This window comes from Heptranchias perlo, chromosome X (assembly GCF_035084215.1).
Source record: "Heptranchias perlo isolate sHepPer1 chromosome X, sHepPer1.hap1, whole genome shotgun sequence".
NCBI classification, from domain to species: domain Eukaryota; kingdom Metazoa; phylum Chordata; class Chondrichthyes; order Hexanchiformes; family Hexanchidae; genus Heptranchias; species Heptranchias perlo.
Window position 1 is genome coordinate 9,305,364 of NC_090370.1, and position 17,272 is coordinate 9,322,635.

Genomic DNA, 17,272 nt, shown 5'->3' on the forward strand with positions numbered 1-17,272 from the left:
ATTGGCCCAAACGGCCATTCTTTATGCGCGACCTCAGACAGTGAATATTATTCAAACATAGGTGGGCTGGTGACTTAGTGAGTAAAGGCACTGCCCAGTGTAGTAAAAAGCCATACAAGTCTACTGGCACCAGGGGGATCTAATCCCAATGAGAGATCCCAGTGGGATTCGGGATTTTCTGGAGGGGAGGAGAAAAAACTTGGGGGGGGGGGGGGGTGGGTGTTGGGTAGAAGGGAGAAGCACGGAGTATGTTGCAACCAAACCCGATCATGCCCTCGCCATTGTCAATAGGCGTTAGGCCCCTACTTAACATATGCAAGGGACCTGTGGCTGTCCAGGGCACCCAAAAAAAAAAATGGGCCCGACAAATTTAGTAGTGGGCTGAACGCCTGTGCAGATTGGGCACAAGCCGTCCCACTGCTAAATTGGTCAGAGTTACGCCCGGTTTACACCCAAAAAAAAGGTGCAAAGCATACAAATTTCTACTCCTGGAGTCTTTTCCAGTCCTCCATGCTGTTTTCCAAACCCCCTACTTTTGTGTCACAAGCAAATTTTAAGATCGTGGCCAAGTCATCGATATATACCAAGGACAAAAGTGGATCCAGCACTGACCTCTGAGGTCCACCATTCCCAACCTTACTGACCTCTGAGGTCCACCATTCCCAACCCTACTGACCTCTGAGGTCCACCATTCCCAACCCTACTGACCTCTGAGGTCCACCATTCCCAACCCTTCTGACCTCTGAGGTCCACCATTCCCAACCCTTCTGAACTCTGAGGTCCACCATTCCCAACCTTACTGACCTCTGAGGTCCACCATTCCCAACCCTTCTGACCTCTGAGGTCCACCATTCCCAACCCTTCTGACCTCTGAGGTCCACCATTCCCAACCTTACTGACCTCTGAGGTCCACCATTCCCAACCTTACTGACCTCTGAGGTCCACCATTCCCAACCTTACTGACCTCTGAGGTCCACCATTCCCAACCTTACTGACCTCTGAGGTCCACCATTCCCAACCCTTCTGACCTCTGAGGTCCACCATTCCCAACCCTTCTGAACTCTGAGGTCCACCATTCCCAACCTTACTGACCTCTGAGGTCCACCATTCCCAACCCTTCTGACCTCTGAGGTCCACCATTCCCAACCCTTCTGACCTCTGAGGTCCACCATTCCCAACCTTACTGACCTCTGAGGTCCACCATTCCCAACCCTTCTGACCTCTGAGGTCCACCATTCCCAACCTTACTGACCTCTGAGGTCCACCATTCCCAACCTTACTGACCTCTGAGGTCCACCATTCCCAACCTTACTGACCTCTGAGGTCCACCATTCCCAACCTTACTGACCTCTGAGGTCCCCCATTCCCAACCTTACTGACCTCTGAGGTCCACCATTCCCAACCCTTCTGACCTCTGAGGTCCACCATTCCCAACCTTACTGACCTCTGAGGTCCACCATTCCCAACCCTTCTGACCTCTGAGGTCCACCATTCCCAACCCTTCTGACCTCTGAGGTCCACCATTCCCAACCCTACTGACCTCTGAGGTCCACCATTCCCAACCTTACTGACCTCTGAGGTCCACCATTCCCAACCTTACTGACCTCTGAGGTCCACCATTCCCAACCCTACTGACCTCTGAGGTCCACCATTCCCAACCCTTCTCCAGTCCAAGCTGCCACCCATTTACCCCAACTATGTTTCCTGTCTGACAACTCATTTTCTATCCCTGCTCCCACATTTCTTCTTACATACCTGAATTTTTCTATCAAGTCTCTTGCGAGACACCATGAGTGAAATTCATCTTCGGCAGAAGCTCAAAACAGGCGACAAAAGATCCCCCCCCCCCCATCCCGTTATACACCAATATTATCAATGGAAAAAAAATGGGCGGGGTGTATATAACGGGCAGATAATCCATTACCACCCGTTTACCCCACCTCATCGAACACCTTCTGAAAATCCACATAATATAATACGTCAACCACATTCCCTTTATCTATCCAATTGGTCACTTCGTCAAAAAACTCTATTGAGTTTATTAAGCACAACATGCCTTCAACAAATCTGTGCCAACTGACCTTGATTAACCTATGCCTTTCTAAATGTTCACTCAATTTATTTTGAATTGTTTGCCCACAACTGACATTAGACTAACTGGTCTACAGTTATCTCGTTTATCCTTCTCTCCCTTCTTGAACTAAGGTGTTGTGTTGGCCACTCTCCAATCTCATAGCACAATTTGCATATTTAAGGAGGATTGAAAAATTGTGGCCAGAGCCTCTGCTATCTCCTCTCTGACTTCCTTCATCAGCCGTCATGCCATCAGGACCGGCTGACGTATCCACCTTGAGTTCTATTCACCGTTTCCTTTTCTAGAGGTATCGTTAACACTTGTTCCATAGCCTCCTGCAGTATACCTAGATACACACTTCCACCATCACTTGTAAGAACCGATGCAACACATTTATTTAAAATCTCCACCGTACCATCATCCTCCACAATTAAATGACCCTTTTTATCCCCAGTGGTCCGACCCTCTACAAATATTCTTCTACTTTTTGTGTGCTTAGAAAAGGAATCAGTGAGTGCTTTTATATTATCTGATTGCCTTTTTGCAGATTCTCTTACAGCCCTTTTCCCCTCCCGTTACACTTTCTGTATTCCTCATGATTCGCTTTCGTATTTGCTATAAATTCTGGGTTTGCGCTAGATATTCTGTCAGGTTAAATGACACTGGTCTCTGCCGCAAGCACATCCTATGTCACTTACGATCAGGAATTTACTTTTACGACCCAATATTTGGACGTACAATAGCACGACTCAGGGGTGTAACAACAAGATGTCCTTGCTATATGGACGGGATACGGTTATTCTCCACACATGTCCTCCTGTGCACTTCTCAACTCTTCTGAAAAGCATGATGTGGAGATGCCGGTGATGGACTGGGGTGGACAAATGTAAGGAATCTTACAACACCAGGTTATAGTCCAACAGTTTTATTTGAAAATCACAAGCTTTCGGAGATAATCTCCGAAAGCTTGTGATTTTCAAATAAAACTGTTGGACTATAACCTGGTGTTGTAAGATTCCTTACTTCTGAAAAGCAGACTGATTCATACTTTAATGAGATGAGGCCGAATCTGAATCTAAATCTAAAAATGAGTTTCTCTTGCAGCCGTTAGGTGAAGGACAGACATAAACATTCAAAGTCTCACCACAAAATTATTTGTTCCTGTATCCCTACTTGTAACAAATAAAATAATATGCCACATTGACCCTCTTAGCAGGCCAGAACATAGGAACAGGAGGAGGCCATTCAGCCCCTCAAGTCTGTTCCACTATTCAATTAGATCATGGCTGATCTGTATCTTAACTCCATCTACCCGTCTTGGTTCCATAACCCTTAATTCCCTTACCTTACGAAAATCTATCAATCTCAGTTTTGAAATTTTCAATTGACCCTCAGCCTCAACAGCTTTTTGGGGGGGAGTTTTCCAGATTTCCACTCCCCTCAACTTTTCTTGGGCTGTTGTTTCTCTGAAATCTGACCAATCTTTCTAAGCTTAGGCTGGTTTACCTCTCAAGGGACTCTTTGCCTCACTTGGCAGCCTTTGTTGCAACCGACCGTGAACACGTATTTGCCAGTTGCCCTTTGCCCTGTCCCTGGACAGGAAGTTCGGCACTTGGACCCCTGACTCTATCCCTGTCCAAGGGTTGGCAAGCAGAGCCACCATTTAAATTGGCTGCTGCCCCTCTTGGATGGATAGAGGCCCCTTAGCTGCTAACTCCTGCTGTTTTCAGGATGAATACTGTTTTCCCAACACAATGAGCCTGGACGTTTCATAGGAAAAGCTCAACGACCCCCTCATTGTAGATCAGAAGACAGGCAACTTTCCAATGGCTGGTCCTTTTGGCTCGATTACACATCTCCTCCCCCTCCCCCAGCTCCGGCTACAAGCCTCGATTTTAAACCTTTGTGAACTCACTTTACCTCAATTGTGACATTTAAATATAAATCATACCCGAGAATCTGTCCATGGTAAAATGGTTAGAAATCAAAAAACACAACAGTATCGCTAGCCTTAATTCTATCAAGTGCCTCCCTTTGAAGTTGCTGTTATAGTTTTTTAATCTCTCTATTTATCCACAGAACTCTATTCTTCAATGCCGCTCCTTTTGAGCTCATAGGGATATATTTATTTTTTACGCTATCCATCTCATATTGACGTTTTCTCAACTCTGACCTAACGATCTGTTTGTTAATTTTTCTGTCCAGTTAATTTGGGCTAGATAACTATCCTAAATCACAACATTTCGTCTTTATCTAGTCCAACTTTTGCTAGTTTTCTATACTAGTACGTCAGTATTATTCACTTATTATTCAATGCTGGATTATTAGGAACCCGAACAACATAGAAAGAAAAGACCTGCATATCACATCTTACAGAACCATCTCAACAGTGCTTCACATACGACAGAATTTCACAACACTGAAGGAGGCCATTAACCCCTTTGCGGCTGAGCTAGTTCTTTCAAAGAACTATTTTCTTAGTCCCAGTTGCCTGAAGTGCAATGACGGTTATGCAGACAAATTCGGCAGCCATTTTATGTGGGCAAATTCGGCAGCCATTTTATGTCCGGCAAGATCTCACAGACACTAATAAAATGAAGGACCATTTAATCTGTTTTCGATGGTGTTGGTGAAGGGGAAAATGTTGGCCAGGACACTGGGAGAACGCCCTGCTCTTCTTTAAAGATCCCAAAGTGCTATTTAGAGAGATACAAAGAGAGATTTCTGTTCACAGTTGTTTAGCTTGCTCAAATACATTGAACGGCCCTTTAAGAGCTGGCATAGTTGGGGGAAGATTCGAGACATAACAAAAGTAAAATTCAACTTTGGCGAGGGGGCAAAATGGGCAGTAGCGGATCAGTCGCCTGTTATACACGACGCCCGACTTTCCTTTTCAATGGCTACTGCCCGTTTTGCGCCCCTGGCGAAGTTGAATTTTACCCCCAATCCGAATTATTTTGGAGTAACGTTGGCTGTTCCAGAACATAGTCACTGGATGGCACTGCTTTCTGTTACCTTTTCACCATCAGTTTAAATGACAAAATTTGATTTGTACTCAGATCCATCTCATAGTACCCGGAGTGAAGCTTATATGACTGGATATTTTGTTATAAGCCAAGCAAAATATAATACATTTTCATGTTAATGATGCACAATAGGGGCTGAAAGTGGGAATACAAAGTAGTGGGCTAAAAAAGACTTGCATTTAAATAGCATCTTTTACGACCGCAGGATGTCCCAAAGCACTTTACAGCCAATGAGGTACTTTTTGAAGTCGAGTCACTGTTCTAACATAGGAAACACAGCCAATTCGCGCACAGCAAGATCCCACAAACAGCAATGTGATAATTGACCAGATTATATGTTTTAGTGATGTTGGTTGAGGGATAAATGTTGGTTGAGGGATAAACATTGGTCAGGATATCGGGAGAATACTCCTGCTCTTCTTTAAGTCATGCCATGGGATCTTTTACATCCAGACAGGGGCAGACGGGGCCATAGTTTAATGTCTCATCTGAAAGACGGTGGGGGAAAAATTGGATAGGGGCCGTTTTTGGGCATAGGTAGCAGGCAGGACGCAAGTTTGGGCCCACCCCAGACTCACCTGCAATCAGCCTTCCTTTCCAGGCCTTGCACGTGAAATCAATGCAATTTTTCACCACCAGAGGGAGCACAATCTCTTAAAGGGAGGATGTTTCTTCGAAATCTCTTAAAGGTAGCTGGTACCTGTTATTTGCTGAAAATAACAGTCTGCTGTCTGCACGGAGTCTGAACAGAGATCTAACACAGATGCAGGTCCCATCCCTATGTTTACACACTGATGAGTTATGTTAAAACATTGAATAAAGGTTGCGCACTACTAAATCCCACATCCTCCAATCTGCACACCAGACCGCACCAATCGGTTGATCTGAGTTTGTACCAGGCCTGCGAGAGTGTATGCACTAAGGTTCTCTGCAGATGCACTAGAGAACTTGGGTGCAAGAGGTGGACAGAAGGAGGGACATCCTATAGACACAATGGGGGATGGGTGGGGGGGTGGGGGCAAGAGGCCCTCCAGACATATACCCAAAAGGCAGTGGGAGGCAGCGGGGGACTGAGTCAATGCCAGACACACAGCATCATGAACATGGATGCAGTGCAGGAAGAAGTTCAATGCTTTGACATGAGTGGTCAAGGTGAGTGAGGTCAACTGTCAAGTGGCGTCTCCTACCAACTGCACCACACACTACACCCCCATCACCCACATACCAACAAATTATTTTCATTAGTACTCAACTCTTCCAATCAGATGCTTCCTCTCACCCTTATACATTACCACTGTTTCAAGCCACCCACCCACAACTCACAGGCCACAAACACTGGCAGCTATTCAACCATGACAGGCACATCACCCAGGCACACGTCCCCCTTTCTTGCAGGAGAAGGTGGTGCATATCAAGAGGCAGCAAGTGGCATTTAGCCCCTCGACCCTGTTCTGCCATTCGATCAGATCATGGTGGACCTGTGACCTAACTCCATATTCCCGCCTTAGCCCCATATCCCTTAATACCCTTAATACCCTTGGTTCACAGAATCTATCAGTCTCAGATTTAACATTCACAATTGAGCTAGCATCAACTGCCGTCTGCAGAAGAGCATTCCAAACGTCTCCCACCCTTTGTGTGTAGAAGCATTTCCTAACTTCACTCCTGCACATCCTGGCTCTAAATGTTAGGCTATGTCCCCACGTCCTAGTACTCAAGTGAGGGAGACCTCCAAAAACAGTTACAAATGTCTCGGCAGCCAGAAGCAATAATCCAGCCACTAACCTGTAAATCCTGCATGGTCCCTTTAAATAGCGCTGGTGGGGGGTCCTCCAGGCACTCTAAGACATGTTCAGATGGTCGGGGTTAAGACTGTGCATTGAGTTGAGCGTTAGGTCCCAAAATGGTGTCTGTCACTTTAAATCAGCGTTGCACACTGATTGAAGCCATTTTCTCCCTACTTTACATGATTCCAGTGTTCGTTATCTGCGCCTGCGCGAACTCCTATACCAAGATGGCGTCTGGCACACATCACACTGGAAACATGCATGCACATCCAAGACACCATCTTGGATGTCAGAGAGGCCGTGTAGCACCGAAACAGCTGGCATTACACGGCCCAATTTAGTGCCCGGCATCTCCGACAGTACACCACTCTCTCAGTACTGTATTAGAGCGTCAGCCTGGATTTTTTTGTGTTCAAGCCTCTGGAGTGGGACATGAACCCACAACCTTCTGACTCAGAGGCAAGAGTGCTACCCACTGAGCCATGGCTGACACCTGACAAGGTTCGGTGACATGTACTGGGTTGAAAGAGCAAGTTTATTTGTAAAAGTGCAGATGTGACCTACCTGTTCATACCAGTCACCTCAAGCCCTTCGCAGCACTGAGAGAAAGGCACAGAGTGGAGATGACTACTGTGCTTGCACCACCTAGTGGGCATGTACAGCAACTCTTTTCTTTTCTGGTCACAATAAGACTCCCACTTTCCTTTTAAGTTATGTTCTCTGCCTTACCCTCCTCTCCCCTCCATTAGGCCTCCTGTGCCATCACTGGTTGAGAGGGCTGGCAGACAGCCGGAGCTCTCCTCGCTGAAACCAACCATGAGAAAGTGCGCAAGAGTGGCTCGGGTTGGATCTCTTCCTCATCTCTTCCCTCTTTCTCGGGAAAAGCTTTGCCCCTTCTCAGTGCTCCCACAGGGCAATGCAGGTCATCACCTCAGTGCAAGGATGATGCTAGGCCTTTGTTACCTCGAGACTCGACTATTCCAATGCTCTTCTGGCCGGCCCCCCACCTTGCACCCTCCGTAAACTTGAGTTCATCCAAAATCTGCTGCCCATATCCTAACTCGCACCAAATCCCGTTCACCCATCACCCCTGTGCTCACTGACCTACATTGGCTCCCGGTCCGGGAACGCCTCGATTTTAAAATTCTCATCCTTGTGTTCAAATCCCTCCACGGCTTTGCCCCTCCCTATCTCTGTAACCTCCTCCAGCCCCACAACCCTCCGAGATCTCTGCGCTCTTCCAAGTCTGGCCTCTTGCACATCCCCAATTTTAATCACTCCACCATTGGCGGCCGTGCCTTCAGCTGTCTAGGCCCTAAGCTCTGGAATTCCCTCCCTAAACCTCTCCGCCTCTCTATCCCTCTCTACCTCCTTTAAGATGCTCCTTAAAACCTACCTCATTGATCAAGCTTTTGGTCACCTGTCCTAATATCTCCTTATGTAGCTCGGTGTCAAATTTTGTCTAACGACTCTCCTGTGAAGCACCTTGGGACGTTTTACTACGTTAAAGGCGCTATATAAATGCAAGTTGTTGTTGTCTTAATGCTCTGAAACAGTTTTCTGATGCCCCAATCCACTGCACCACCCAACAGCTCCCCAGTCTAACAGATTACCAGTCAAGTCTACTAGGCACAATCTGAAAGGCCTTGTTGAAATGGGTTGGTTTAGTCTCTGTCTAATTGTGCACTGCAAGACTTTTAAAGTCATTGAAATAAGTTTTAAGCAACAAAAGGGACCCCCTGCAAATAATGACCATGCTCACAGGAACCTCCTGTGCTAACTTCCAAAAGGAAGTGCTGGGTATTCGAAAGAAAACAATGGCAGCATTGCAGAAATCATTAGTATATAGCACTGGAAGTAACATGCTGGGAAGAAATACAGAAAAATGCACAAAAATATAGAATACAGAATTTGAGACATAGCGTGACCAGACCCAGACAAACAGAAATCTGTTGACCTCAGGCAACACCTGGGATCTTCTTGTGGACTCTCTGCTCCATTCCAACCCGCACCCCCACCCCAGCAGCGTCTGTGTACCCTGTGAAAGCTCATTGGTTGGCAGAGCAGCTCCAATCCCCAAGAAGCTATCTGGGTGAGGCCTGGATTTGAGGGTTAGCTGTTGGCTTATTTCTGATCCATTGATATCTTGACTGACAAATAATGAATAGTGTAGGGGAGCCTTTAAAAAGACAGGGAATAAAGTAACAAATAGAAAGCTATTACTACATTGGAACATAGGAATAGTAGGCTATTCAACTCCTCGAGCCTGTTTTTTTTTATTATTCGTTCATGGGATGTGGGCGTCGCTGGCGAGGCCGGCATTTATTGCCCATCCCTAATTGCCCTTGAGAAGGTGGTGGTGAGCCGCTTTCTTGAACCGCTGCAGTCTGTGTGGTGAAGGTTCTCCCACAGTGCTGTTAGGAAGGGAGTTCCAGGATTTTGACCCAGCGACGATGAAGGAACGGCCGATATATTTCCAAGTCGGGATGGTGTGTGACTTGGAGGGGAACGTGCAGGTGGTGTTGTTCCCATGTGCTTGCTGCCCTTGTCCTTCTAGGTGGTAGAGGTCGCGGGTTTGGGAGGTGCTGTCGAAGAAGCCTTGGCGAGTTGCTGCAGTGCATCCTGTGGATGGTACACACTGCAGCCACTGTGCGCCGGTGGTGAAGGGAGTGAATGTTTAGGGTGGTGGATGGGGTGCCAATCAAGCGGGCTGCTTTGTCCTGGATGGTGTCGAGCTTCTTGAGTGTTGTTGGAGCTGCACTCATCCAGGCAAGTGGAGAGTATTCCATCACACTCCTAACTTGTGCCTTGTAGATGGTGGAAAGGCTTTGGGGAGTCAGGAGGTGAGTCACTCGCCGCAGAATACCCAGCCTCTGACCTGCTCTTGTAGCCACAGTATTTATATGGCTGGTCCAGTTAAGTTTCTGGTCAACGGTGACCCCCAGGATGTTGACGGTGGGGGATTCGGCGATGGTAATGCAGTTCCACCATTCAATTAGATCATGGCTGATCTGTATCTTAACTCCATTTACCCGCCTTGGTTCCGTAACCCTTAATCCCCTTACCTAAGAAAAATCTATCAATCTCAGTTTTGAGATTTTCAATTGACCCCCAGCCTCAACAGCTTTTTGGGGCAGAGAGAGTTCCAGATTTCCACTCCCCTTTGTGTGAAGAAGTGCTTCCTGACATCACCCCTGGACAGCCTAGCTCTCATTTTAAGGTTATGCTCCCTTGTTCCAGACTCCCTCCTCCTCCTCCTCCTCCCCTCACCGAGGAAATAGTTTCTCTCTATCTACCCTATCAATTCCTTTAATCATCTTAAACACCTCAATTAGATCACCCCTTAATCTTCTATATTCAAGGGAATACAAGTCTAGTCTATGCAACCTGTCCTAATAATTTAACCCTTTTAGTCCAGGTCTCATTCTGGTGAATCAGCGCTGCACCCCCTCCAAGGCCAATATATCCTTCCTGAGGTGCGATGTCCAGAACTGAATGCAATACTCTAGATGGGGTCTAACCAGAGCTTTATACAACGGTAGCATAACTTTGTGTACAAAAAGTGCAACTCAAATTTTGTAGGTACGTTACTTAATTTATCTTCCTCTCATTTTGCCTCTGTATGCTAACACCATGTGCTATGTGCTATCCCCAGCCATTAAATGGTCATTGTAACTGGCTGCTATCCCAATCTCTCTGCCCCTTGAATGCGACTCTTCCCTTGAACTTTTATTTCTGCGGAAAACATCTGTCCTCTGCTCAGCACTGCCCGCTGATGGCATGTCTGAAATTTGGAATTTACCACGTAACAGCATTGTGGGCACAAACCCACATCGTAACACTGCCTGCTGCCCGTGTTATGCCAAACCACGTTGATGTTTAATGTGGGAAAGTCTATTGACATAGGAGCAGAAATCTGTAGCAAATCAACACACGTACGCTGTTCCTATAAGGAATAGCATTGGCGCCAGTCAGACTGAGAAGCAACATTTTCAAATAGACACCATTGTATAGTCAAAGAAAATCTTTTGAGTATTCATACTGATCTGCCACACCAAAGTAGGTACACACTGGGAACACTTAATAAAATGTTTACAGCATTCCCAGTGTTTTGTCGATAGGGTTTCGGTAGATTTTCGAAAAAATACTTTTCTGATTGGTATCCTGAGAGCAGGAGGGGGGTAAAAAACACCATGGTAACCCGCTCCTGGGGCTAAATTTTAACCCCACGAACGGGTGGGTTGGGGGCGGGTGGGAAGGTAAAAATTGTAGAAAACTGAAACCCGACCCCAACTCGCCTCCAACCCGCCCACTTCCAGTTTTAACAGAGGCAGGTGACTAACCCGCTCTCAGGAGGCGGGGCGGTCAGTGAAAGCTTTTAAGGAGGCTGCGGGCCTCCATTTTGACAGGTTTTTTATTTTTTAACTCCTGGGGGCCGGGATTCCCGGGGCTTTCTTCTTCACGCATGTAAGAAGAGGCGAGAAGGCCCGAATCAATAGTTAAATGCCTTTATTGCACTGCTTGTAGGCCCGGAGGAGCAGGAGTGTTTCCTCCAAGCCCAGCAGGCCTACCTATTGCGATCCCACACCCGCAATCAGCAGACCCCATCCCGCCACGATCGCAGTCTCCCCCCGCCCCCCCACGATCTCAGACTCCCCACCGCGCCCCCACGATCTCAGTCTCCCCCCACCCCCCCCACGATCTCAGTCTCCCCCCACCCCCCCCACGATCTCAGTCTCCCCCCACCCCCCCCACGATCTCAGACTCCCCCCACCCCCCCCACGATCTCAGACTCCCCACCGCCCCCCCACGATCTCAGTCTCCCCCCACCCCCCCCACGATCTCAGACTCCCCACCGCGCCCCCACGATCTCAGTCTCCCCCCACCCCCCCCACGATCTCAGTCTCCCCCCACCCCCCCCACGATCTCAGTCTCCCCCCACCCCCCCCACGATCTCAGACTCCCCCCACCCCCCCCACGATCTCAGACTCCCCACCGCCCCCCCACGATCTCAGTCTCCCCCCACCCCCCCCACGATCTCAGACTCCCCACCGCGCCCCCACGATCTCAGTCTCCCCCCACCCCCCCCACGATCTCAGTCTCCCCCCACCCCCCCCACGATCTCAGTCTCCCCCCACCCCCCCCACGATCTCAGACTCCCCACCGCGCCCCCACGATCTCAGTCTCCCCCCACCCCCCCCACGATCTCAGTCTCCCCCCACCCCCCCCACGATCTCAGTCTCCCCCCACCCCCCCCACGATCTCAGACTCCCCACCGCGCCCCCACGATCTCAGTCTCCCCCCACCCCCCCCACGATCTCAGTCTCCCCCCACCCCCCCCACGATCTCAGTCTCCCCCCACCCCCCCCACGATCTCAGTCTCCCCCCACCCCCCCCACGATCTCAGTCTCCCCCCACCCCCCTCAACGATCTCAGTCTCCCCCCACCCCCCTCACGATCTCAGTCTCCCCCCACCCCCCCATGATCTCAGTCTCCCCCCACCCCCCTCAACGATCTCAGACTCCCCCCCCCCCCCCAACGATCTCAGACTCCCCACCGCGCCCCCACGATCTCAGTCTCCCCCCACCCCCCACGATCTCAGACTCCCCCCCACCCCCCCACGATCTCAGACTCCCCCACCCCCCACGATCTCAGTCTCCCCCCACCCCCCCACCACGATCTCAGACTCCCTCCCCCACGATCTCAGACTCCCCCCCCCCCCCCCACGATCTCAGACTCCCCCCCCCCCCCCACGATCTCAGACTCCCCCCCCCCCCCCCCACGATCTCAGTCTCCCCCTACCAACAATCTCAGTCGCCCCCCACCCCCCACCAACAATCTCAGTCGCCCCCCACCCCCCCACGATCTCAGACTTCCCCCACCCCCCACGATCTCAGACTCCCCCCCCCCCACGATCTCAGACTCCCCCCCCCCCCCCCACGATCTCAGACTCCCCCCCACGATCTCAGACTCCCCCCACCCCCACGATCTCAGTCTCCCCCTACCAACGATCTCAGACTCCCCCCCCCCCCCACGATCTCAGACTCCCCCCCCCCACGATCTCAGACTCCCCCCCCCCACGATCTCAGACTCCCCCCCCCACGATCTCAGACTCCCCCCCCCCCCCACGATCTCAGACTCCCCCCCCCCCACGATCTCAGACTCCCCCCCCACCCCCCACGATCTCAGACTCCCCCCCTCCACGATCTCAGACTCCCCCCCCACCCCCCACGATCTCAGACTCCACCCCCCCCATGATCTCAGACTCCCCCCCTCCACGATCTCAGACTCCCCCTACCAATGATCTCAGACTCCCCCCCTCCACGATCTCAGACTCCCCCTACCAATGATCTCAGACTCCCCCCCCACCACGATCTCAGACTCCCCTCCCCCCCCACGATCTCAGACTCCCCCCCCTCCCCGACGATCTCAGACTCCCCCCACCCCACGATCTCAGACCCCCACCCGCCACGATCTCAGACCCACACCCGCCACGATCTCAGACTCCCCCCCCCCCCACCCACGATCTCAGACTCCCCCCCGCCACGATCTCTGACTCCCCCCCCCCCACGATCTCAGACTCCCCCCCCCCCCCCCCACGATCTCAGACTCCCCCCCGCGCCACGATCTCAGACCCCCACCCGCCAGGATCTCAGACCCCACCCCCGACGATCTCAGACCCCACCCCCGACGATCTCAGACCCACACCCGCCACGATCTCAGACTCCCCCCCCCCCCCCACCCACGATCTCAGACTCCCCCCCGCCACGATCTCTGACTCCCCCCCCCCACGATCTCAGACTCCCCCCCCGCGCCACGATCTCAGACTCCCCCCCGCGCCACGATCTCAGACTCCCCCCCGCCATGATCTCCAACTCCCTCCCCGCCCCCTCCCTGCCACAATCTCCGACTCCCTCCACAACCCCCACGATTTCCAATTCCCCGATGATCCCCAACCCAAAGACTCCCGCCGATGACCGACTGCCCCGCCCAATGACCCCTGACCCCGATGATCCCTGACGACTCCTGACTTCTGCCCCCCATCTATGATTTACCTGCTAGCATCCACTCCCTGGCTGCTCTCCTGTCCGACTGACAGCTAGCCTGTCAATCTGGCTGGCCTGTCGGGCGGGAAACCCACAAAAAAATTGAAAGACATCCTGAAGTCATCATCGTAAGGATGTCCGGGAATCCCGTACTTCCGGGTTTCCTATCAGGAATTCCCCCTCTTCCCAGCTCCCGGTTAAAATTTACCCCCTGACCTCTATCTAACCACCCCGGCTGGAAGTGCATATTTGTGGATATTGGGCAAGGGCAGCATCAGGCTAGGCTCCATCGTCAAGTTGACCAACATTCCCTGTCCATGTTCACATACAGGTCCCTTGGACAAGGCTCTGAGATGCTGTTTCTACCACCTGCCATTGCTACCCTTGGCATCATACACCCAACCCTCACCTTCAAGAGGAGGGAAGGGAAAACTGGAGAAAAAAAACAAAAAAAAATGTTATGGACATATGTCACATTCATTCCCTGACATCTGGTGTGCACATGAAGGCAGAAAACCTATTGCCAGACGCCTGCCGTTAGTGGCAATGTCTCGTAAACTCAAGCAGTTTATCTCGGTGTAAAAATGTTGATCAGAAATTTAACTGTCTTGATATCAAATGAACGAATCACACTATCCCATTTTATTGTTTGATCCATTGAAATAAATCAAGAGGCAAAAAAAACTTGGACAATTTTATTAATGCTGTTAAACAACAAATTGATGAGTGTTTGCCCTGAATTGGTTATTTTAGAGGTCACCATATCACCCTGGTTAGAAGTTCAAAGTGCATGTGTTGGTGAACTCACTGGTTGGACAGCGAGACTGAGCAACACTGAGGAATGAGGAGGCTTTCCCCCACTTGCTCAGTAAAATGGACTTTCTACTCATTTTTACTGTGTATGGGATTGGATAAAGGTCTCTCTCCAGCTCTCCCTCTTCCCCCAGACTAATAGTTGCTGCTAAGGAAAATCCATTTCTTTTGAAACTTCAAATGTAGTGTCATGCGATCAAGTCTTGAATATTTTATTATTAGGTGATTCTAATAAATGTAACACCCAATGAGGGATTACAAAAATGACTTTGCATAGAAAGTACTCTGAAGCACAAGTACTGTGCTTTCTTCGGAGGGGGGGGGGGACAGTGGCTATCAAAACTTCACCAGTTCTCTACAAAAACATTAGTCTAGGAAATCAGGTCACATCTGTAGGTTGTACACATCTGGTGAGACAGCTCCAGCTGGAAAGCAATCTGGGCTATGTTGTTGCAGCCAACTCATGCTCCACTTCAACCAGGATAAAACCCAAAACCTCACTTTTGTTACCCAAGGAAACCTAGAAAAAAAAATCTTGCTGAATTGACTGATTATGGTGCTCTTTTCTGAGCGATACAGTACCAGCAAAGCTCTTCAGTTCCTTTGGCTAAAAAAAATTCAGCAATATTTATCATACATACTGAATAAAATGTCATTCTCATGCGGTGCTTTCGGGCCTGTACATCTCAATATTCATTTCTCTGCATGTACAGTGCCCACCAGATAAAAAGAGAATTATCAGTTTACATTTGATCTCTAGACTTTTTAGTCTCAAAGACCATCTGCCCATCTGCCTCCTCCCTCGCTCCCACATATCATTCTACATTTTCTTCCCATTCTCCCTCCAGGCCCTCACAAGGCCCACCTCTTCCGCAACAAATGCTTCCTGTGGTCCTCAGTTGCCTCTCAACCCAACGCACCATTACACAACTATCCCTCTTCGGCCCAATGCTCAGTGACATGGTCAATGGCGCCTCTCCTCAGGCTGTCTACCCCCTATAGAGAGCCCGAGAAGAGGGAGCCATTTATCATGTCACTGAGCATTGGGCTGAATGCCATCGCCCCCTCTTCAAAAAAAACTCACCTTCAATCCCTCCCATCTCGACAACTCCCACCTTTCTCCCACCACTGCTAGGTGTTTGTTTCTTTTCAGTTTTAAAATGCTTTGGGATGTTTTATTACATTAAAGGGTCCATACAAGTGGAAGTTGTTGTTATTGTTGTCTGTCTATCACAAGAGTGTTGCTTGAGGACTTGTCCTGTGATATTTCCCTTCCTTCCTGTGGTGGCCCTCTTAGACAGGATACAAGAGAAAGCTTGTTAGATGGACAATCTTTCTCTCACCTCCAACCGAGCAGTATGTCCAGAGAAGTCACAGAGACCGATTTTAATCGCTCCACCATTGGCGGCCGTGCCTTCAGCTGCCTGGGCCCTAAGCTCTGGAATTCCCTCCCTAAACCTCTCTACCTCTCTCTCCTCCTTTGAGACGCTCCTTAAAACCTACCTCTTTGACCAAGTTTTTGGTCACCTGTCCTAATATCTCATGTGGCTCGGTGTCAAATTTTGTTTGATAATCGCTCCCGTGAAGTGCCTTGGGGTGTTTTACTAGGTTAAAGGCGCTATATAAATGCAAGTTGCTGGCTTTGTAAATTAAGTACTTATGGGCTTTACTGGTTATGGTTTGTGTGTTATATTATATCCTCATTACCTGCTCCACTTTGTAATGCTCCATTTTTTTCACCCCCTCGTTTAAATTGTAAATAAATATTTTTAAGTTACTTTAACCAGTAAATACCCTGGTCTGCATTTGATATTTCAAAAATGCAAACAAAGTTGTATCTTGGTACAAATCAATTGGTTAATCGAGAACCTAGGTTCCTGCAGGTCACAACTCGGGGTTCTCCAGATTAATTTTGCAGGTGTCCAGCACAAAGGTCAGCTCCCACAGGTAGGCCCGGCTTCTTGTGAACTGAAGTGAGACTTTGTGCGCAAAGTAATCTAGGATAGTGTGCCCCAGGCGAACAGTAGACCCGTCCATTATCTGTAGATTTACATGTCGGATTCCCACCACATGTCACTTTGGAGGATGATTAATGCCAGTCACATCAGGGACTTTTATGCCAGACTAAACTGCTGAACAGGTTCGTTCACAGATAGAGACAGTTACAGAAGTAAACAGCAACAGCAAATGTTGAAGTCAGTCCAAAGAACACAGCAGTCTTGAGGCCGTTCACAAAAGGGTTAAACGGATAAACCCATCCAGTTTTGGGCTGGACAGTCTGGTTTTGAACAGGCTGTCTGGAAATTTTTTAAGAGGTAAACAGGACACCATACATCTGGTTTCTATAATAGAAGTCCATTTTTTCCCCACTTGTTCTGTATCCCATGATGGTGGGCAGGGGGGTGAGGAAGAATTACCCAGAGTGTTAGGTGTAGCAAAATCATAAACATGTTCCTCCCCATGAGGTATAGACATTAATTATTGAAGTTATGAAGCGTTTTAATGAATTTTCATCATCAGCAAAGC

The 17,272-nt window shown here is 49.3% G+C and overlaps 1 long non-coding RNA gene across 4 annotated transcripts in view; it reads right to left on the reverse strand.

The window, feature by feature from the left end:
* Nucleotides 1–17,272, reverse strand: part of LOC137306953 (uncharacterized) — a 225,362-nt gene that overhangs the window by 195,259 nt on the left and 12,831 nt on the right. The window contains exon 1 of one of the 4 annotated variants that reach the window (XR_010958974.1): nucleotides 7,452–7,479. The exons of the other annotated variants lie outside the window; for them this stretch is intronic. This is a non-coding gene — a long non-coding RNA (uncharacterized lncRNA). Of the gene's footprint in view, nucleotides 1–7,451; nucleotides 7,480–17,272 lie in introns of those variants that run through there. 4 annotated transcript variants of the gene reach the window in all.